At 40.0% G+C, this 22,791-nt stretch overlaps 1 protein-coding gene and 1 long non-coding RNA gene across 8 annotated transcripts in view; one reads left to right on the top strand and one right to left on the bottom strand.

Annotated features, from left to right (window-relative positions):
* Positions 1-22,791, bottom strand: part of ASIP (agouti signaling protein) — a 90,129-nt gene that overhangs the window by 18,632 nt on the left and 48,706 nt on the right. The window lies entirely within an intron of this gene.
* The window catches only part of LOC307218066, an 80,274-nt gene that overhangs the window by 8,687 nt on the left and 48,796 nt on the right, over positions 1-22,791 (top strand). Inside the window, exon 3 of one of the 7 annotated variants that reach the window (XR_013839732.1) lies at positions 10,671-11,380. The exons of 5 other annotated variants lie outside the window; for them this stretch is intronic. This is a non-coding gene — a long non-coding RNA (uncharacterized lncRNA). Of the gene's footprint in view, positions 1-8,824; positions 9,033-10,670; positions 11,381-22,791 lie in introns of those variants that run through there. One more of the 7 variants, XR_013839733.1, reaches the window with a different exon arrangement.

Here is a 22,791-nt window from a genome sequence, read left to right on the forward strand (position 1 = left end):
GGATGCTTTTGGACTGTTGCAGGAGGATGGGGAGATAAATATTTGGGGAGAAATAACGGAATGGAGGCGCTGAATCACTCTACATAGTAACATTTTATTTCAGTGCCCCAGTTCTTGTTTTCTATTTTTAAATTTAACTTGTACACTGTCTTGAAATCCAATATGGTAAAAAGGTGAGTGAGACTATTTAGAAACAATGAACACGTTCAAACCAAACATAAATCAACACTTGTTGCTTTGTGGAATATCTCCATAATATTTTGCACAAAACATGTTAACCACAACCCCACACATAGTCAAGTATGCTTAGGTTCAATGAAATCAGTTTCATGCTGGTTTGTATCACCCATCACAACAAGTTATGGCCTGCTTTAATTATGCAAATTGTTTTATTACCCAATTGATTAGGGGGGGAAATGACTCTCAGGGTCCTTTCCCACTCTACAGTTCTATGGTTTTGAGAGCTATCAATAAACAATAACACAGAAAAGGTTTGTTTTCAGACTTTTAAATAATTTTTTATATGCCCGTCTACCTTTGGGAATGTTACATATTGAGAACACATTCAAACCAATTCTCACCACATAATCCAGAGAAGACAAGGTGCAAAGACTTGTGTGTGATGTGTATGTCTGTGTGCAGGATATAGTATATTTTAATCATTATTCATGAATGTTAAAACCATCCCACATTGAATATGTATTATAAGATTCATGTTATTTAAGAAATAGGTCTTAAAAAACCCCAACTTAAGCCCGAAACACAACTCATATACATATCTTTTTGCTTCATTCTTTTTCCATCTAGCCCTTTATGCAGTTCTTAAACTCAGAACTAATCCTATCTGTTACAGTTAGTCTGCATCGATTGATCACAGTCCATCACAGTTATGAGTGCAGAAGCTCACTGGAGTCAGAGGGCTTCAGTTCTGTGATTCATTATGGCTATCAGTGTGTTCTAGATATGACGTGCATAATTTGTTAAGTATAATAAATCCCCTTCTGTTTTGCAAGTGCATCAGAATCCATTTGTTTCAGGAAAACCAGACATATATCAATTATTCATATTATTCAGTGCCTCCAGATGGTCTTGATCTCTCAATACAAATTATTTCATAGTTACCTTCTCTGGAGCAGCTCTCTAGGACTTCTCTGTCCTCTCCTTTCAGTTCATTTGTAAAGAGCAATGAGTCTGTTAATTGGCATTAAATATTAGTTTTTAAACTTGTTGACAGGGGAAAAAAGACGACCACAGAGCAAAGCTCTATCAGTAGGGAAATGCACAGTGAAAGTCTGTGATCACGCCTTCTTACCAATAATATATTTCAACTCTAGGGCATTTTTCCATTCTGGAAAATTCACTGGCAAAATGCCACATCTTAATATGGAACGTAGCCTGGGCCAGCTGATTGCTCCTGTTAAGACTTTGTCCGGGTTAATAAAACTACACTAGCTGAACTAATTTAACAGAACATATTTAAATTTTTGCAAATATTGAATTTAGGCTCACATAAACCAGCTGAGCTCTTGTTGAAATCAATTTAGCTCAAACCATCTGTAACAAAACCAATGGATTTACAGTATTTTTCCATGTATAACACTCCCCCCCCCATGTATAAGACACCCCCTATTTTTGGGAACTGCAGATTAAGAAAATGGGGGGAGATTGTGTCCATGTATAAAATGACCCACAATTTTGAACATATTTTTTTTATTATAAAACCTCATCTTATACACTGAAAAGTACAGTAAGTGCTATGTAAACTGTTTAAAGCAGAATGCCCAGTTTGCACTTGATCTGCTGCTAAAATGTAGAGATTTATGGGTTAGGAGTGAAACTGAATCTGAGTAAGTAGTGCTAAGTTACACATCACACTGAAACATTAGTCCCTGATGCTTGTCCTGGAAAGGGTATCTGGTAGACAATTCCAGATACTTCGTTTGCTCTTCTCAGTCATGGCAAGGATGCTCACACATGTCCTAAGTTGTTGTGGTGGGCATTTTGCCAGGCTGGCACAAAGAGGGGAAATACATTAATTGAAGAGGGCATCTCAATGCACACTCCTTAATCATCTCTAGGATGATCTATAGAATACTTGACGGCTCAGCCACACTTCTGCTTATCCCATGCCTAGGATGCATGGGTCTGGGTAGTTTACCGCTTGTCACATGCTTTCTAGACACAAGTCTGAGTGGTTTTCTGTTTGCTCTACCGCTTTCTCCAGGAAAACCCACTCTTTAGCACCGAATTGGAGCAAACGTCAATCTGCAGAGAAACTGATGTTTGCTCCAATTCCATGGTAAAGATAAGAGTTTCCCAAGGGAAAATGTCAGGATAAGCAGAAGTCTGTCAAAAAAAGAAAGAATGAGCTGAGATGCAGAAGTTTCCATGTGCAGTCTCTGTGTGAAAAAACTCATGACATAATATAACCTTTGTGGCATGTGGCTTGTCTTGGCCTTTTTAGGACCGTTGTGAAGGTTTTCAAAAAGAGTTGTTTATTAAAAGGAGCTATAGTTATGATAAATATTAGTCCGCATAGTATTTATGAAAGGATTAACCTCAGATAGTCTTAAAGGAATTCTGCTTTGTTCTATCGTGAAAAGATAGCCAACCTTTTATCCTGCTTTCTAATCGGTACTGATGGCAAGAAGATACATTTCTTGTACAAGGAACCAGACAAACTTCGTGTGTGTTTGTTTGTTTGTCTGTATGTATGTATGTGGTGTGTGTGCGCTCAGTACCTTGTGTATGTAGCACTAAGAAGGAAACATAAAGCTAGAAAGTAAATAATGATTCTGAAGACTGAGTTCTTGCACTTACCAGTATTGCTCCAAGAGCATGTTGTCTCCTTTGTTGCTTGAGAAACTAATTCTTCTATAGGAGTTTGCCAGCTAGCCCATATTCACTTTGCATTAGGATTGCCATATTTCAAAGAGTGAAAATCTGAACACAAAAGTTTTCGACGAACGGATCCCGGCTATGTCCAGGAAATTCCGGATGTATGGCAGCCCTACGCTGCATATTTGTAAAAATATAACATTTCCAAAAAAAACCCTGTGTGTCTATATTTATTTTGGGGGGTTCATATTTTATCCTCACAAACACCTTGTAAAAAGCTATAATTTATATCATTTGCATATATCATTTGCATTCTTCCCAGTAAGCAATGTATTCTGGGCAGCTAATGATAAACTGAAGCTGAAATAAACCCTGAAATTTACTACCAACTGGGGTCATGGGAAGCTGAGAACCACTAGTATTAACCCTACAGCTGGGATCATGCTTGGAGTTTGGGGCATGAGGAGAGTAGGCTACTATCTAGCATACCCCAAACAATGTTTCGGTCAGCAATTTATAAAAAGGTTTATTCTACTTTATGCCAGCCCCTCAATTCACTGCTCATGCATAATATAGTGTTCTTTTGAACAAGAACATTCAACCAGCTTTTTGTTTGTTTGCTGTTTACAACAATTTGGGCCTCATTTAGAGATGCTTTAGGAAATCACCACCAAGACTAATGTCCAGATAGGAACTTACAGTGCAATCCTCACCATGCCTACTCAGAAAGAAGTTCTATTGAATTCAATGATGCCTACTTACAGGAAAGTGGTGTTTGGTCTAAGCTATCCACTGGCTTTTAGTTTTAATGTCAAAAGTATTAAAATATGTTTAAAGCATGTATTTTGAGAGAAAATATGTTTAGAAATGCATTTTTAAATACTTAAATGAAAATTGTCATTATTTGGCAGATTAATGTGGAAACAGGTTGGGTGCAAATTAATAGACTATTTCATTTTATTCGGGGAAATTAATTGGCTTTCCTTCTATGAAATTACATAAATTCTATTAATTTCTAAATGCACCATTGTTTAGTAGGATTAGCCCCTATCAATACGGTATTAATCTTTATTATAAAATACCAGTATTACAATTTAGTATCCAGTCCTAAAACTGTTACTGGAAGGAAACTAGATGCCAGTTAGCTGATACAGAAAAATATAATACTGTGGCTTTAGGTTTCATAAGTGTATATCATAGTGGCAAAATTCAAGGGCTGAAGGATACAAGTCATGGAGCAAGATGTTCTCCATACTAGATGGCACATTGACATTGATAATAATAATAAGCAAACAACTTTTTAAAATGACACATCTGACAATGATTGTCTGAAGTGCACTAATGTCACACAGGGTGAGCCAAGTCAGCGTTATCAAGTTGTGTGAGAATCCATAAACAAAAATAAGTTGCTGAAAACCTAAGTTGTTGTAAATAGCTTGCATAAAGTTCTGTCCAGTATGAAGGATCAAGAGGATAATAATAATAATAATAATAATAATAATTTTTTATTTACCGTATATCCCGCCCTCCCCAGCCGAAGCTGGGCTCAGGGCGGCTAACAACAATCAAAATAATCCAACATTCTAAAAACATTCATTATAAAATTAATTAAAATCAAATTGATGGCAACCATTAAGCAAAATTCTGTGCAGATTGCCAGAGGAGGGGGTCAGGCTGCGCCCTGACCAAAGGCCTGGTGGAACAGCTCTGTCTTGCAGGCCCTGTGGAAAGATGTCAGGTCCCGCAGGGCCCTAGTCTCTTGTGACAGAGCGTTCCACCAGATTGGAGCCGCGGCCGTGGAGCCCTGGCTCTAGTTGAGGCCAGCCTAACCTCTCTGTGGCCTGGGATCTTCAGGATGTTTTTATTTGCAGACCGTAAATTTCTCTGTAGGACATATCAGGAGAGGCGGTCCCGTAGGTACGAGGGTCCTAGGCCGTATAGGGCTTTAAAGGTTAAAACCAGCACCTTAAACCTGATCCTGTACTCCACCGGGAGCCAGTGCAGCTGGTATAGTACCGGATGAATATGATCTCGCAGCAAAGACCCCATAAGGAGTCTCGCCGCAGCATTCTGCACCCGCTGGAGTTTCTGGGTCAGTCTCAAGGGCAGCCCCACGTAGAGCGAGTTACAATAATCCAGTCTGGAGGTGACCGTCGCGTGGATCACAGTGGCTAGGTCAGGGCGAGAGAGATAAGGAGCCAACTGCTTAGCTTGGCGGAGATGAAAAAATGCCGCCTTTGTTATAGCTGTATCGAAGATTACACCCAAACTCTTAACGGACGATGCTGGCACTAATTGCACCCCCGCAAGAGATGGGAGTTGCCCCCTCAATCCCATATCACCCCATCCCAGCCAGAGGACCTCTGTCTTCAAAGGATTTAACTTCAACCAGCTCCCACGTAACCATCCAGCCACAGCTTCCAGACATCTGGTCAGTGTGTCTGGGGCTGAGTCAGGATGGCCATCCCTCAACAGATAGAGTTGGGTGTCATCGGCATACTGATGGCAACCCAGCCCAAAACTCCGGATAGGTAGTTCAGTTCCCAGTGATACTTGACGTGACAATTGAAACACTTTTGTACTAGGGCTCAGCCTGTTTATGAGTCTTACAAACAAACAAACCAACTCCAGTATATCTGAATGTGGAGGATGAAGAGAACATTCTGGGAAACAATAGGGTTGGTGCCATCTTATGCCATTAAAAGGTAAAGGGACCCCTGACCATTAGGTCCAGTCGTGACCGGCTCTGGGGAGCCGGCGTACAGCTTCCGGGTCATGTGGCCAGCATGACTAAGCCGCTTCTGGCAAACCAGAGCAGCACACGGAAACGCCATTTACCTTCCCGCCGGAGCGGTACCTATTTATCTACTTGCACTTTGATGTGCTTTCGAACTGCTAGGTTGGCAGGAGCGGGGACTGAGCAACGGGACTCACCCCGTCGCAGGGATTCGAACCGCCAACCTTCTGATCGGCAAGTCCTAGGCTCTGTGGTTTAACCCACAGTGCCACCCGCGTCCCACGTCTTATGCCATTACCACACATACAGTGGTGCCTCGCAAGACGAAATTAATCCGTTCCGTGAGGCTCTTCGTATAGCGGTTTTTTCGTCTTGCGAAGCAAGCCCATTGACAGCTTAGCGGATTAGCGCTATTAGTGGTTTAGCGGCTTTTAGCGATCAGCTGTTAAGCGGCTTATCAGCGGATCAGCTGATAAGCGGCTTAGCGGCTTAGGAAAAGGGGGGGGGAAAGGGAAAAAAACCCGCAGGAACTCGCAAGACATTTTCGTCTTGCAAAGCAAGCCCATAGGGAAATTAGTTTTGCGAAGCGCCTCCAAAATGGAAAACCCTTTCGTCTAGCGGGTTTTCCGTCTTGCGAGGCATTCGTCTTGCGGGGCACCACTGTATATTAATCTTGGGAGGGGGGAAGGACAAGTGGGAAGCTTTCAGTGGCTTGAATGCAACGCCTAGTTGTCTAAATCACACAGTAACAGTCTATCTAAATTGTTAGTAGCAAGATAGATTTCTTCCTTCATTCTCTGTGGATTATTTATCATGTTTATATACTCTTACTACCAAGGCAGTTTATAATTTAAATTACTAACACAATGAATGATGCAAAATATTCTCAGGCTGATTTCAGGAGCTGATGACACTAGCTCCCTAGCTTCTGCTTTCCCTCAGGGCAGCCAGATCTTATGTAGCCCAAGGAAGGTGAGGTTGGATTCCCAAGCAGTTCTTTCAGGATACTTCTTTCAAGGGCTGATTGTTATTTGCTTCCTGCCTGGGCTTCTGCTCTTTTGGCTTTGCTCAAGGCACACACAGGTCTTTATGCTTTTGGAAGTGGTGGATAATACAGCCCCAGTAGTGTCAGCTTGCTTTGGTTTTATTTTCTTCATCTTCATTAATAGATTTATTTGGTATCATATGTGGATTATTGCCTAAGCTATGGATGTCTAACAGAGACCTAGAGTGTGAATATATGTAGATATTATTTGAATTTATTGTACAGTGGTACCTTGGTTCTCAAACTTAATCTGTTCCAGAAGTGCGTTCCAAAACCAAAGCGTTTCAAAACCAAGGCGCTCTTTTCCATAGAAAGTAATGCAAAACGGATTAACCCATTCCATACTTTTAAATACAACCCCTAAAACAGCAATTTAATATTAATTTTACTATCTAACAAGACCATAGATCCATAAAATGAAAGCAATAATAAACATACTGTATGATAAAATAAATAAGACAGTATTGTAGATGATAAAAATTAAAATTATTTTTTTTTCTTACCTGCACTGGTGATAGTCATTGTTTGGATGTGAGGCTTATCCATTTCCACAGTCACACAATCAGTAGCTGAACTGGGTTCCACTCAGTCACAAAAACAAATTAACCAAAAAAGCCTCAAAAACAAAAATGCAAAATAAATAGCAAAAACAAAAGTGCCAAACTTAATCTGTTCCGGAAGTTCGAAAACTAAGGCACAGCTTCTGATTGGTGCAGGCACCCCGGATACAATAGCCAACAGCTGCACCAGACATTTGGCTTCTGAAAAACACTTATTTCTGGGTCTTCGGTGTTTGAGAACCAATGTGTTTGAGTACCAAGGCATTTGAGAACCAAGGTACCACTATAATCGTAAAAATAATGCAACTGCTTTAGCCTAGTGTATGCTTATCAGAGGGGCAGAGCAATTCTAACCTCTGTCAAAGTCCAGTTGAGGGAAGTCACCACATATAAAGAGGCTATATCAACCAAAGGCAGCATGAGATGATGTCACTGGTGTTAAGAGACCAATAGATCTGGACCAGTCTCATCTTGAACTGGGCTGGGAAAAGACATGGAGACCTGCCTGCCTTGCTGTTCATGCTGAGTCCAAAGCTATGGGTTTGGGGGCCTCCCTAGAAATCTTTTAGGGAAGCAAGATCTGTTGAAGTGTTAATGCTGTGAACTCTTCCATCTAATGCTCAGCTTGCATATAGGTGTGTAAATAAAACTATATATCACAAAGACACCACTGTCTCCAGTAACCTTCATTCAAAGGAAATCAAGCCCAAGATATATGCTGACAGCCCTGAAATCTTTCATCATTTGGAAATTGTGGTGCAGCTAACAATATAAATAAATAGGAATGCAAGATACATATTGTTAATTAATTCATTCATTAATTAAATTTATTAGTTACTCTTTTTTTACTCAACTCAGAGTGACTTACAGAACAACAGTATACACATATACAACAGTATACACATATAAAATGGAACAACTGTAGGGTGTTTTCATATTTATCTTGGAGTTTTTAAGCACTGGCTTGCATAAATTTCTTTTGTAGTAGAAGAAGAGAAGAGTTTGGATTTGATATCCTGCTTTATCACTACCCGAAGGAGTCTTAAAGCGGCTAACATACTAACATACTCCTTTCCCTTCCTCCCCCACAACAGCACTCTGTGAGGCAAGTGGGGCTGAGAGACTTCAAAGTGTGACTGGCCCAAGGTCACCCAGCAGCTGCATGTGGAGGAGCGGAGACGTGAACCCGGTTCCCCAGATTATGAGTCCACCGCTCTTAACCACTATACCACACTGGCTCTCAGTAGATCTTAAGAAAGTCCATGACTCTGCTGCTAGCTTCATAGCCATTATAGGGAGCATCTTAAATGAACTTTTATAGTTCCTATGTGGAACTTCCCTAATAGTGAAACCATGATGTGGTACAATTTAACTGGAAAAAAATCAGTGTCACTGCTCATAAAAATCTTACTCTGGAAAACAATAGGTTGCTACTACAGGCATATAAGGAAAGGGAAGGGGGAAGTGAACTTAAAAGCTCTTGTTTGTTTTCATTTGCATACAATCTATTTGGCATGTTCAACAGTGTTGGGTAAAGTGGGGTCATCACAAATACTGATTCTCAGTTAGATCACTGCATTTCAAAGATTCTGCCTGAGAATACTTTCATCAACATGTCTATAGAGGATTTCCTTTATGTTGCAGAGAATTGTGTGAGATTTACTAGAGCACACAATCATGCAGAGTGCTGCTGTCCAGGCCTGTTGGGCTCTGCATGCATGAGAGGGCACCTAGAACCACAGTCAAGACTGCTTTTTGTTGAGTATTGTAAGGGAAACTGTAACGGAAACCCTGTTTGAAATGGATCCAGACAATCCCAGAAAAAGCTCCAGAAGCCCCTGAGTGAAGAAGTCAGTATTTATTTATTTATTTAATATTTCTACCTCACTTTTCACTTCATCTGGGGGGTCTCAAAGTGACTGGAAGAAAATGGAAAATATACAATGTACAACATTTAAAACATAGATTAAATAATCAGAGATTGAAACAAAGACCACCACAAAAAATGCACAGAAGAATAGAAAATCTGACAGGTTTCCCCAGGAAAGCTCAACAATTTGGGTTTGTTCCACCAAAAAAGTTGTCGGGAATTTTACTTTTTGAAATATGGCAACCCTAGATGTAACATCGTTTAGCGAAGAAGCAGAATCAAGGCTCCCCTTCCTCCTCCCTAACTGGAGATAAACTCCAATTCGCTTTATCATTATGTGTGAACTGGGAAAAGCCTGGTCCCTTTAAACTGTGATTTGTTTTAACAACACGGGATTACAAATCATGGTTTGATTTTCAACAAACCATAATTGAAAGTAACTAAAGATCCCCTGTCCGGTGCACAATGGTTAGTTGAAAACAATACACAATTGTTAGTTGAAAACAAGCAGTGAATGCTTCCTATCTCCTCGTGGCTGTGCCAGAGATGGAGAGGAGAACATGTGAGCCCTTTGCTCATTTCGGCTTGTTAGCATTATATCTGAAATCCACCATTAAGTTTGTGACATTTCTATCCAAAGCCCAAATGTATACAAGAATAGAGTGGCCCATTCACTGCAACAGTAATAGGCGGTAATAGTATTATCATGATGAGGGCTATGGAGAATTTTCCAGACACAGAGAACCATGAATTCAAAATGGCTAGTCATATAATATAATTAAGTTAATTTCATTTACATTAGTAAGTTCATTTTATTCAAGTGGATTTAATATATGAAATTACCTGAAAGTATTATTATTATTATTACTAAAAAATGTGTTGAATTAAACAGGATCTCCACAAAAGCAAATTTGTGTTGCAAAAGACAAAGTTACATTGTTCATCACAAAACATAACTTGTGTCCACATATCTGTCAGTCACACGGTTATAAAAATAACCCATTTCTCTTTCAAAAGTCCATCAGTTTGTCTGCTTTTACTGTTTTTCTTTATTTTTTCTACATATAATGGTTAATTATATCTAAGTTATAGAACTAACTAAGTTATAGACAAGGACAAATAGTGTCTGTTTCTGTGGGCAAAATTCCAGTATTTAAGTGTTGATGAAGGAAACAGAATTTGATCTTGTGCAGACTATTTTGCATTTTCCCTGCGTACTAGAAACTTTTATTTTCCCCTTCCTGCAAAAGCAACAACACCCCTGAGAAGGGAAAAGAAAGGACTTAAAACTGAGGAAAATTTATAGATTTTTAAGAGAACAATTGCCAGTATGATTTTATTATTCTAAATTACAAACCAGAAGTCACCATAGTCTTTGGAAGCAAAAGGAGATCCTACAGAATCTTTCAGACACTTTAAAAATGATAATAATTCCTCTCCCGAAAACAACCAAGCCAACAAAAAGTACAAAAGATGTATATCTTGTGATACAAAATGTTACTTCATTTTGGAATAATGATAAAATTGAAAATATGTAATTAAAAGGGGAAAAAATACTGAATATTGTTAAAACAGGAAACCAACATTCAGAATACTAATATGCAATAAATTACTTTGCAGTTATACGGAATAAGTTTATAATCATTCTACCGCCATTTAGTCACCACTTACTTACACAAGAAAACACCTCTGATCAGGCAACTTGTTTTTTTTTTTTTTATCAGGCAACTTGTTATAAATTAAAAATAAACATATCCTTATTTTATTTTCAGTAGTGAATATAAGACCAAAAGAACAATGCGTAAGAAATGAAAAACGGTTACTATTGTCTCCACGGAGTGATTCCAAAACCTTCAGAAAATAATGAAAGAATACTAAATAAATGCTGCCCCACTTTAAACTTCATACACCATTCCTAAAAATGCAGATACCAAATGTACTTGACCAGAATACATTTTTTAGTATAAAAAACTGAAGGAAACAAAATCAAAAAGAATTTATTGAACCAAAGTTAGAAGAAGTAAAATTGATAAGATTAATGAAACAAACATATGAGCTCAGTGTAACAAGATGATAAAGTTTTGTTTTAAATGTTAAAAAGGAGAGCAAATACAGCACAATATTTGAATATTAGGAAGATCTGAGTACCGGTAACTCTTAGATTCACTTTTTCATCCCACCAAGCCATCCTTTGGGGTCTGGCTGGAAGTGGGAAATGGAGAGTCTAAAATGTAAACTTTTCTCTGTAAAAATATGTTAGAAAGCAGAATTTATCAGAAAAGGGATTATTATTATTTTCCTATGAAAGTAGCAAGTGGCTACTGTGTTCAGTACTCACTAGCGCAAATCAGAGCAGCTTTTCTTTCTTGTCGTCCTCTTGGTCTGAAGAGAATACGAGCGATGCTCCTGGAGTTTTTGCTGTCACCCTCCTCCCCTAGGATTGCTGCAAACCTTTCCCTCTTCTAGCCTTTTTACATAGAGCCACACCGAGTTGCAGCCAAATTAATCAGAGTACCTGGATGGGCTCCCCCCCCCCACTTTAATTTACTGCATGTGGTCAGGTGTTTTTTTCCGCTCTGCATGACTCTTCAAATCATTTGCAAACAGGAAAAGAGTGTACTTGAACTTAATCCTGTGTAATTTTAATCATAGAAAAATTCCACTGAGTGCAATGAGAACATCCCCAGATGCAAGCCAGACACAAATAATTGCTAGAAAAGCATTTGGAATAGTTCTTTGGTAAAATATCAAATCCTTCCGTAAAGTCCAGTTTTATCTGTTGACTAGGCACAGGCTTCACTGGCTTTGATGAATGCAAAAGGCTTGGACACTCACTCACAGCCCTAATATAGTACTAGCCTTTCCTTAAGTCTGAGGAGAAGAAGAAACCTGGCAATGATTTGAAATTGAAAAAGCAAGCGACATCTTAGTTATTTTTAAATACTTTAAAAATGAGTAGAAAGAAATTACCTAATAGTCCCAGTATTGACAAAGAGCAGGTATGAGTTATAGGAGAAGCAGTTTAAAATTGTGTGTATCAAGGCTGGGCTTTTATACGTTCCAGTCTCCCCTAGTCAATTTCACAAGTGTGCTCTTAATTGATTCTGCGTTGGTTTACACCACTCCATGCAACGTATATTTATTTTTAGTGTTGAACTGAAAATACTGCTGTACTGCCATAGTCCGATTTGCAGACTGCAAAATCATGCTTGAGTTTTTGTGATTTCTTGGGGGATGTTGAAAGAAAGTCTAGAAATGTAAACTAAGAGGCTTATTTGGGTACAAGGTTGCACCCAACTCAGTCTCCCCAACTTTGCTCCTCCCTTCCTCCAGACGGGAAGCAGACCATGGAGCAGCAGACTTTGCATGACATCCAAATCAGGGGTGAGAAACCGTGATCTGAAATGAATGTTCGCTCTTGGGAGCAACAAACAATGAGCGCTGAGTCAGAAGTACGGTAATTCTAAGCCATACCGTTATCTGTTTTCCCTCTGGATAAAGATTAGAGAAGATCAGGAGTGCTGGAACTACTGTAGTTTGTTAAGGGTGCTGGGAACTGTAGGTCTTGAGAGGTGAACTACAATTTCCATGATTCTTTGAGAGAAGTCATGTGGTCTAAATGCACATTGAATGCACTTTAAATGCATGATGTGATTCTGCCAATTGTATCACATCTGAATATGGCCAACAGTCACACATGCCTCAATACTGCGATGTTTTCAGCCTTAACATGGGTGTAGAACCAGCTCTCACTTTTAGACTCAAGTATGCATGACCCTGTTCAGAAACATCTCTTTCCCTCCTGCTCTTCCCCCTCCATTTTTATTTTGAACTTTTTTCCTGATAGCATTATAAAATTTGGATTTACATATTACTCTAAGTGGTAGAAATAAAAGTTACTGATTAGCATCCACCGAACCATGGAACTAGGTCTGTATGCCCCACAAAGTACTGAGCATGTGTTTGTTGAAAAGCAGCCTCCAGTGCCATAAGGAAAATGGATCATGATGAAAGCAATGGATATTTCAAAATTAGCTTTTAATGTGTCATGGAAAATCTGCTGTTCAAAGTGTATGTGGGGGAGTGAAAAATTGTAATTAGAATTCCCAATTCCAAAGTAGCTCTTTGGATTGAAATGGGAAATGGTACTTTACAGTGCAAGCTTATAACCTGATTCCCAGGTATGGGTGAATATCTCAGTTTTGGTTTCTCGGTTTCTCATTTCTTCATATTTCTACATCCAAGTTTTGTTTTTTCAGGTCCTCATGAAAATTCACCAACATTTCACTACAATATTCTCCTAATATACACATGTTTATATATACTTTTTGGCTAATATACATATTTTGCAAAGCAATTGTGCTTTGTATGCTATTTTCATTAATGTATGCATTTATATGCACACTTTACCTGAATACTGTATGTGCATTTTTGTATACATACATTGGCTGGAGAACTGCACTGCAGAATCTGGAGGAGTTTGCATTTTGAAAGAACATAGAATCATAGAGTTGGAAGAGACCACAAGGGCCATCGAGTCCAACCCCCTACCAAGCAGGAAACACCATCAGAGCACTCCTGACATATGGTTGTCAAGCCTCTGCTTAAAGACCTCCAAAGAAGGAGACTCCACCACACTCCTTGGCAGCAAATTCCACTGTCGAACAGCTCTTACTGTCAGGAAGTTCTTCCTAATGTTTAGGTGGAATCTTCTTTCTTGTAGTTTGGATCCATTGCTCCGTGTCCGCTTCTCTGGAGCAGCAGAAAACAACCTTTCTCCCTCCTCTATGTGACATCCTTTTATATATTTGAACATGGCTATCATATCACCCCTTAACCTCCTCTTCTCCAGGCTAAACATGCCCAGCTCCCTTAGCCGTTCCTCATGAGGCATTGTTTCCAGGCCTTTGACCATTTTGGTTGCCCTCCTCTGGACAAATTCCCGTTTGTCAGTGTCCTTCTTGAACTGTGGTGCCCAGAACTGGACACAGTACTCCAGGTGAGGTCTGACCAGAGTAGAATACAGTGGCACTATTACTTCCCTTGATCTAGATGCTATACTCCTATTGATACAGCCCAGAAAAAGATGGCTTTTTCTGTTTTGCTTATTGTTTCGGAAAGTGTAAATTTCATAGGTTTAGCTATAAATGTGAGCTGAATTTTTGCCCCATCCCTACTCCCAGGCAAGTGGGTGAACAATTGCAGCTTTAATGTCAGTTCACCTGAAACCACTTGGACATACAAAAGAAGGAGAGAGGGGAGGGAGAAGCATACGGACGGAACCAGTACTTAGCAGTTCAGATTACATGTAATGCTAAGGCAAACTATGCTCTAAACCCAGACCCATGGTTTGTCTTCTCCAGACAAATTATGGTTAAAGATTGTTGTTTGTCTGGAGCAAGACAAGCCAAAAGCAAGGGTTTGGGCAACATACTAAGCCAAACCATGGCTTGACGCACAACAGCAGCAACAGGCCAGATATGAAGAACAATATGGCCATAATCTCCGTTTTGGGAGCCCACATGCTTGCTCATTTATACTAAGCTGTGGTTTTGCTTAGTTCTATGAGTGAACTACGTCATGCTGCCCTTGTTTATGAAGCAAAGATTCTCATGCTCAAACTGTCCCATTGTCTTGTTCACTGTTTCTTGAGCCATATTTCGAGAACTTAGAAAAGTCAGCCATATGGGCCCTCCCCATCACAACCCATGCCTCTTCCAGATAATTTAAACAGGTCTAACTACTGACAGTGTGGCTTTTGCAGTGGGCTGCAGTGGGCATTAGTCCAGAGAGGATATTATTCAGAACCCTCTTGCGTTATCTGATCCCTCGTAGGTTCTCTTGCGTTCAGTGCCAATACCGAAAGAAGAAGAAAAAAAGAGGGGAAACAAATACAGGGACAATAACTTAACTAACTGCATCCCTCTCACCAATTTGGCAGGTTTATAAACTTCACTGAGCTGTGAACGAGTCATGCATTTCTCACAACCTGCACAAAGCCACACAGTTTTTGGCATATAAAATAATCACAACCAGTTTAAATAATTAAGAAATAAGGCTAAAACACAAGACTTGAAGGCTGGCAGTTAATGCAATGGAGAAAGCCAAAGGCATGATGTGGGAATGTGTGAACCAGATAGGTTGTGGGTAATATAGCAGCAGAAGGTCCGCTTGGGTTGGAAGGAAAATTTTCTCATGTTTCAATCTAACATTTATCTGATATTTGGTGTTGCTGCAATTTACACAAATGTCAAAAAACTAAGCTAGCTGCCTATAGGAAAGAGTCTGATTCATGTTACAATACAGTACTGATCAGGTGGGCACCCTCCAAGCTTGTGGGAATTACTTGTTTTTTTTGTTTTTTACTAGAACCTCAAGATCTATTAACTGTAGCCAAATTAAAATTGGTGGCAGGGGCGGAAGCAACATACTGTTAGTATTAAGGAATAGGGTAACTCTGAATTGATATGCAGCCCATGAATTTATTTTCAGTACCAGCACTTAGCTCATAGTCCTATCACACAAAAATTAATTCCTGATTCCACCCTACAAGCTTTATTCCTCTCAAAAGCCTAATTTGGAATGTGGGGAAAGGCTTTTTGTTGCTATTATTAAACAACAGAGAGTCAGAATCCTTGCTGATCTTCTGCAGCCTATCTAGAGAACTACCGGTAGATCATGATCTAAGAACATAAGGAGAACTTGGTTGGTTCAGGGCAAAATTCCATCTAGTCTAGCATTACATTCTTGTAGTGGCTGTGATGGCCACTCCCAATCATCCTGGGTCTGGAGCTGTCTGATGGGAGCGTGTTCCCTACTAGCACAGAGTATACCCATCTGCTCAGAGTGTGTGGTGTGTGTGTTGTTGTATGTCACACTCACTGTTTCTGGGTACTTTACAAAAATGCAGAATCTCATACCTTTTTAAAAAGATTAATTAATGGGAGTTTTTGCTTGGGCTCTTCCTTTTTGTAAGCTCACTTATATTTAGGTCGGTTGTTTCAGGACTTGGCACAAAAGAGCCTGTGCTTATGCATCCTAGGAGTCGAGCAAGAGAACAGGTTTGCATTCCATCATGCATAGGGTTATCATCCATCCCTAGAAAATTGGGATCACACTGTTTTGGGACAAAAGTGTCCCCTGTCCTGTTTGGACTTCAAACAGGATGCCCCCCCCCCCCGCGCATGTTTGAGCTCGGCTGGCCCAAAATGTCAGTTGTGTCGCTGTTGGTATGGCTGAAGGGGCATCTGGCCCGGCACAAGCGACAGTAGAGGGAAGGAGCAACCTCCTCTCTCTCCCTCTTCCCTTCCTTCCTTCCCTCTCACTGCTCCACCTCCTCAGCCACTGCCCCTCTACCACCTTGACCTGACCTCTCCTCCTCCTCTGCCCTTGAGTCTTCTCTGATGCCAGCTGGGGCAAGAGGATGGAGCTGTAGCTCAAGTCGCCGTGGGAGCTGGCCTTCTACCCCTGGCCCCTGCCCATCTACAGGAGTCAAGGGAAAGAGCAGGGCCAGGGTGACGAGAGGCTGAATGAGGAGAACCTCTCCTCCCCAAAGGGGGGGGGGAGGATTTGGTGCCACGAGAGAGAATGTGCCCCACAATTCCCCCAACCAGTCCTTTATTTTGTCCCACCTGTCCTGTATTTTGGCTGACCAAAGATGGCAACCCAAGCTCAGTAGCTAATATGGATTTGCCCCACCATGAGACAGTTACAGATTGATTTGCACATCCAAGCATGTGGCTGACAGACTCATTGCATAAGCTGCCAGGCTATTTTAACAAGTCTTCAACTAAACAACTATATCCAACACTACGCAAGAGTCCAGGCTTCTAAAATGGCTTTTATATTGAAGACTTAATTCTGCATAACAAAAGCATAAAATCAGTTATTCACGAGATGAACAAAGCTCACTTATTTGAACGGCCCACTCTACCACATTTGTTTCGTTAGAGACACATAAACATGCCTTGATCTAGCAAGTGCAACCCGCACATGGAATCTTTTCTGTAATTGGCAACCAAAGAGCTATAAACAAGTTCTGCCCTAGTTTAGCAGACTTTGGGCTTCTTTCTTTTGGGAAAAAACCCACCCATTAAGATGTAATAAAATTTGCTTTTAAAAGTTAAAAGACTTTCATAAGAGCATTTAAATAGGATATAGTTGGACCTGCCCAAGCCCATGCCTATGGTTGATGAAGATCCTTGTTACTTAGTTCACATATAGAGTAGGGTGAGGTACACATAATCCCCATCGTGAAGCCTGCACATATAATTCCAGTTGCTGGAATGGGGCTGCCTGCATAGTGCTCACAGTGATCAGTTCTGCTAGCAGGCATGCTAATTCTGATAATCTGTTTGGGCTGAGGGCAGTCAGAACACACCCACCCAGTAGATGGTTGGTACTATCAAAGCAGACAGCACAGACCATCTGTTGGATAGGTGTACTCAGTTCTTGCAAGTATCATACATTGATATATTTGCACAGAGCCATCACCGAATTCCTATCCCTCTTCATCATATAGATAAAAAGAAATGGAGAGGAAATACAGCTGGGGCTTCAGGAAGAGTGGGCAGCTAGATGCTTTGAGGAAAAGGACAAAAGCGTTTTGTTTTACCACAAGCCTGGTCACAGTTTTCGTGCTACACTGCACAATAGCTTTGCCATAACTCCTTCAAACATAAATAACTTTGATATTTCCCAAGTGTTTCCCCCTCAAAATCTTCTCAAAATGTCACTAAAAAATCAAATCCAAAATTCTTTCTGTTGAAAAAGAAAGAAAGAAAGACTCTCCCCCTAGTACAAACATTGTGCAAGAGTTTTGGAACTTCATCCTGGATCAGCACATACCACCAGAGCCTTTTCTGCTTCTATAGAAAGCAAATGATTCTTGCAAAATATGGTTTCAATGATTCCTTCTCTTTGTTTCTTGGATCTGTCAAGACAAGACCTTTCTTATCTCAGCATGCAATACTGTTGTGAGCCATCTCAAGACACGGGAAAGGCTGTACAGAAATAAAATATATACATTTTAAGAAACCCACAAGTATATAACTAAAGAATCCTTACTGTCTCGCTCTACAAGTGGTTATATTTTAACTCCAAGAATAAGTTCTATTCCGCAACCTATTCAGTGAGGAAGAATGCTAAGAGATGTTATTGGCATTGTCATATATGTAACTTTCATTATTAATTTATTAGATATGTATGGTCTGTATACAAAGAGACATATGAAGGCACACATACAGTCTGAAATAAAGAAAAAGCAAGGTTGTGGTTGTCTGAAACTTCTTATGAGCACAGGTGTAATATAATGGCTAAGGAAGTGAGCTAGCTCACATCTCAACTCTACTATAAACTCATTAGGTGGCATTTAACAAGCCATTCTCTCTCTACGTCAGTCCCCTTCTCTCCATATGCAGTATGGGAGAATAGTAGTATATACTGGTCCATTAGGGCAAGTTGGGCACTGCCCAACCAAGATGATTCTGCCTTCACTCAGTCCCCACCTGTCTGCCTCCTAACTTACAACCAGTCCAAGGGTTGTGGCACTGACTGTCAGCCTCCTCCTTAGTCTCACTCAGTGATGCCTTTGTTGAACTCAGCAAGGAGGAGAATGGAGGCAAATTATCCTTGGCTCTGTCACCACTTTTGGTCTTCCTGTCTTCTGCCATACCAGTCCCCACTGGGATGTGTGCACTGGACATGTGCAACTGCCTGATATAGATTCAGCCCATTAGTCCACCTAACCCAATATTGTCTACTCCGACTGTCAGTGACCCACCAGAGATTTTCACTGGTATAATTATTGCCTCTCCCATGGGGAACCTTAAGAACTTTAATTATGTGATGGGAAAATTAAAGATTTATCTTTTAGATTTATTAAATTAAAGATTTATATTTTAGATTTATCAACTGCCCAATGAACAGTTCTCAGGAATTGATAGCAATCCAATCTGAGTTTCTCACACTGATATGTTTATTTTCTGTCCTTAGTCATGGCCATCTTTAGTTCAGAATTTTGCAGTGTGTGTTAGGAGATATTTGATCAATCCAGAAATGAAGTGGGGGTTAACTATTTTATTTCTTGTAAACTTTATTGAAAATGCATTACTTTTTTGTTATATTATTGGTTAATGTAATTTCGGAAAACATTGTTCTTAAGCTGCAATCTAAAATACATAGACAGCTGAGGGGACAGTAATTGCACAAATGCCATTAATGTTTGTGTATTTGTGATGTAAGTATCAGCAATGGAGGAAGCAGTATCAGCACCGCAGAAGACTACTGGCAGGATGGGCTGGGGGAGTTAAATGAACATTTCTAGAAAGGAAGTTCCAGAATCTGGGCACTGCCACTAGAAAGGCGGACATTGTGCATCTTCCCTGCTGAGGCTACCTGACTGGATTTAATTATTTTGTCATAGAAAAATGTCTGTCTTTCTCAGGAAGATTGAAAACAACTACCCTTGTGTATGTATTTAACTATGGAGGTTTAGGAGTTAGGAAGAAAATGGGTTGCAATGTATTTGTGACTAAGAAATGAAGGCCCCTTTCGTTTCTTTTCCCAGAAACCAGATGTACATTTTGTCTTTTTTCTCTAGAGAAAGACTGTTTTGCTTTAAAAATAATAACTGAAAAGCACTTCAAATTCGGCATAAGTGTTTTGGGACTCCCCCAATGTGAGGCCACATGGAGGTCACTGGCTGTATTTTGCACAAGACTGGTCTTATTTCCAGGAATTGTAAGCAGAACAACTCAGAGTGCTTCTTTTCCATGAATGGGCATCACTCGCAGTGTGTGGAACCAATACCATTTTAATTCATATGCAAGCAGTCTCTGTTTGGTAAAAAATATTTCTTGTGGATATTCATATTGCTTCCAGATTTGTCTCTATTTTGTGAGTGGGGTTCAGTTGCAAACTGGCAAATTCAGGTTGCACAATTTTGTGCAACAAACCTGTCCCCCTCCCCCCCAAAAAATCAGGAACTTTTTCTGCAATATTTAAAGCAACGGGGAAAATACACCGAAAAGCTTGTGGTAACTATTGCTCAGTAAGATATATAACTTCACTGGAAATAAATCAGAATGAATACTCAATAAATAGCCAACATAGCATAACCATCCTGCAAACGTTGTGCCATCAAATCAAGATCAATGTTAAATAAGCAGGTTATTTTGAAGAGACATCTTCCTTCTCCCATTGTCCTTCCAATCCAGTCTCAATAGCTAATACTAATACTAATTTGTGATTAACCCTGGACTTGAATGTTAGTGATGTTCAATTAATTCTTAATCAGAGTAGAGCCATTGAAATTAAGGGACCTAACTTAACCATATTCATTAATTTCAATGGGTGTGTTATGAGTAAAATTTAGTTGACTACCACCCAAGGTTTGGATCTGTCACAATCATTGCAAGCAGCGGCATGAAGGCATACAAAGGAGGGGGCTTTATTTTTCCACAAGGGCCATGCTGAATTCTCCAAGCTGCTTTCCTATGCATAAGGCAAATGTATACAGAACTATATCCTTCCCCGTTGTGAACAGAAAAGCATCCTAAGGAGGCCTATTTTGAACACAAAATGGCTGACACCTCGCAGCTGTTGTGATCAAATCTGCACCACCTTCACTGCATGTGGGAGGGGGGCAGCATAAAGAAAACTGGGAGACCAATAATAAATCTCAAGGTGCCACATGTAAATTGATGGCTCAAAACAAATAAGAGATATCTAAATAAATTTTTGTGTTGTGTAATAATAATAATAATAATAATTTTATTTATACCCCACCTTTTTCCGTGACCGGGACTCACGGTAGCTTACAAATAAAATAACAGCTATTCCAAATTAGACCCAGAAAAGCAACCTTGAAGGCAGAGCCATCTTCTAGGGGAACATGCTAGAAGAGATGAGGCAACCCCAGGCCAAGAGACAGTGAAAAGATTATGACCCATTTGTATCTGGAATTAAGACGTGTGTTGTGTTTATGGCATTTTTACTGTTTTTAAATGTAAGGGGGATAAGCTCAATCCTTTGTAAATTTATCTCTGCCACTTCAAACAATTTTTTTAATAAAAAAGGCAAAATCATGAGCTTTAAAAATCAGCATATGGAAATGGGATTATGTTTATTACTTTGCTCATAACACTGCCCAGCTGCCCAAATGAATCTCATGTTAACCACATCATTTTTTAAAATATCATTTTAGATACAGTGAAATTTATTAGCTGGATCATCTTCCCCCTGTGAAGCGGATGATAATAACAAGGGACATTTTTCTAGAAAAAGAGGTGCTGGAACTCACCATGAACCTCTCCCTCGCTCTCTTAGAATGGCAATTGTGCCCGCCCAAGAGGGATGGGAGCTGAGCACTGGTGAGCTCTGGTTGAAAAAAAGCCCCGATAATAACTAAATTCTCACTTCAATGTACTGTGCTTTTCTTCTTCTTTGGATTTAAATTTGATCATTTCCTTTGCAACCGTGGCTCCAAAAAAGTGGTGGTTAAAACTGTATGTTGCAGAAAAAACTTTTTTTCTTTCTCAAAAAGCCTGCTTAAACTATCCACTTGCATTTATTGATTTATTTTTGATTGGGGAAAGTAGCCATAGCTTCTTGATCTAGGACAGGGGTTGCACAACTGTGGCCCTCCAGATGTTGGTAGACTCCCATCAGCCCCAGCCACTATGGCCAATGGCCACAGATAAAGGGACAATATCTGGAACACCAAACCTTCTTCCGCTCTAGGATACATTTCCAGTCATAGCCGGCCCAAGACATATTGTGACCCGAGGCAAACCATAGAATGGCGCTCCCTCTCTCGCCATGCAACCTGACTAGGACATTGAACAGTCACCAGGTAATAACTACCAACCCGTAGGATCTTAGACACACCCTCTTAATCATTTTTAACGTATTTGTTCAGTGTTGTTGAATGCACATTGAGCAGCACATTCATGACTTTCAAAGACTGCTCCAAATCAAAATTGCTATGATGATAACTGTAGCAATCTAACTGTGGAGTTTAAGGAGCCTTGTAATAGTGCAGATTTTTACTCGGGTGAAAAATGGCCCATTATGTTCAGTGGCGCTTACTTTCAGGAAAGTGTGCATAAGATTTGTTTGTACGTTTGTTATCCTGGCCTTTGGTACTGAAACAAAAAACCAGAGGGATTGATAATATAGTTAACAGGCCACCCCAATCTCTATGAGCTGGGCGAGAGTCCATAGGCTGCAGGCACACTTACTAGGGTCTAGATTCCCTTTTAGGAAAATGAGGCACAGCAGAGCCTGTGGTGTTTATGATATATGGTTTATTTACACATATACACAACCTGCTCCTAGATGCTCCTAGAGTACAGAGTACAGAGCATTCACATCCCAAGAGGGTCCTGTTTTTCCCATTGCTTCAGCCTCAGATTCCAAATATCACGTCTGACCCTCTATGGAGCATAAAACAAACTCCCCACCTCATGCTCTTTTACTAAATCCAGGAATTATGGGGAGGATCTGGCACTCAAGAGTTCAGGGGATCCTTGCCCCTCTCCCAACTTATAGCAATACTAAAAATACAAAGCTAACCTTAATTACAGGATTAAGCCTAAAAGCAGGAACCATGGGGAATGCTAGGATGCTCTTTTGCTTCCAAGTGTCTTCATTTAGGCTGCAGTTACCAGAGGTGTGTGGGTTTGGGTTTTTTACTGTAGTAATAATAATAATAATAATAATAATAATAATATACTATTTT

Source organism: Podarcis cretensis (assembly GCF_951804945.1).
Source record: "Podarcis cretensis genome assembly, chromosome: 6".
NCBI classification, from domain to species: Eukaryota; Metazoa; Chordata; class Lepidosauria; order Squamata; family Lacertidae; genus Podarcis; species Podarcis cretensis.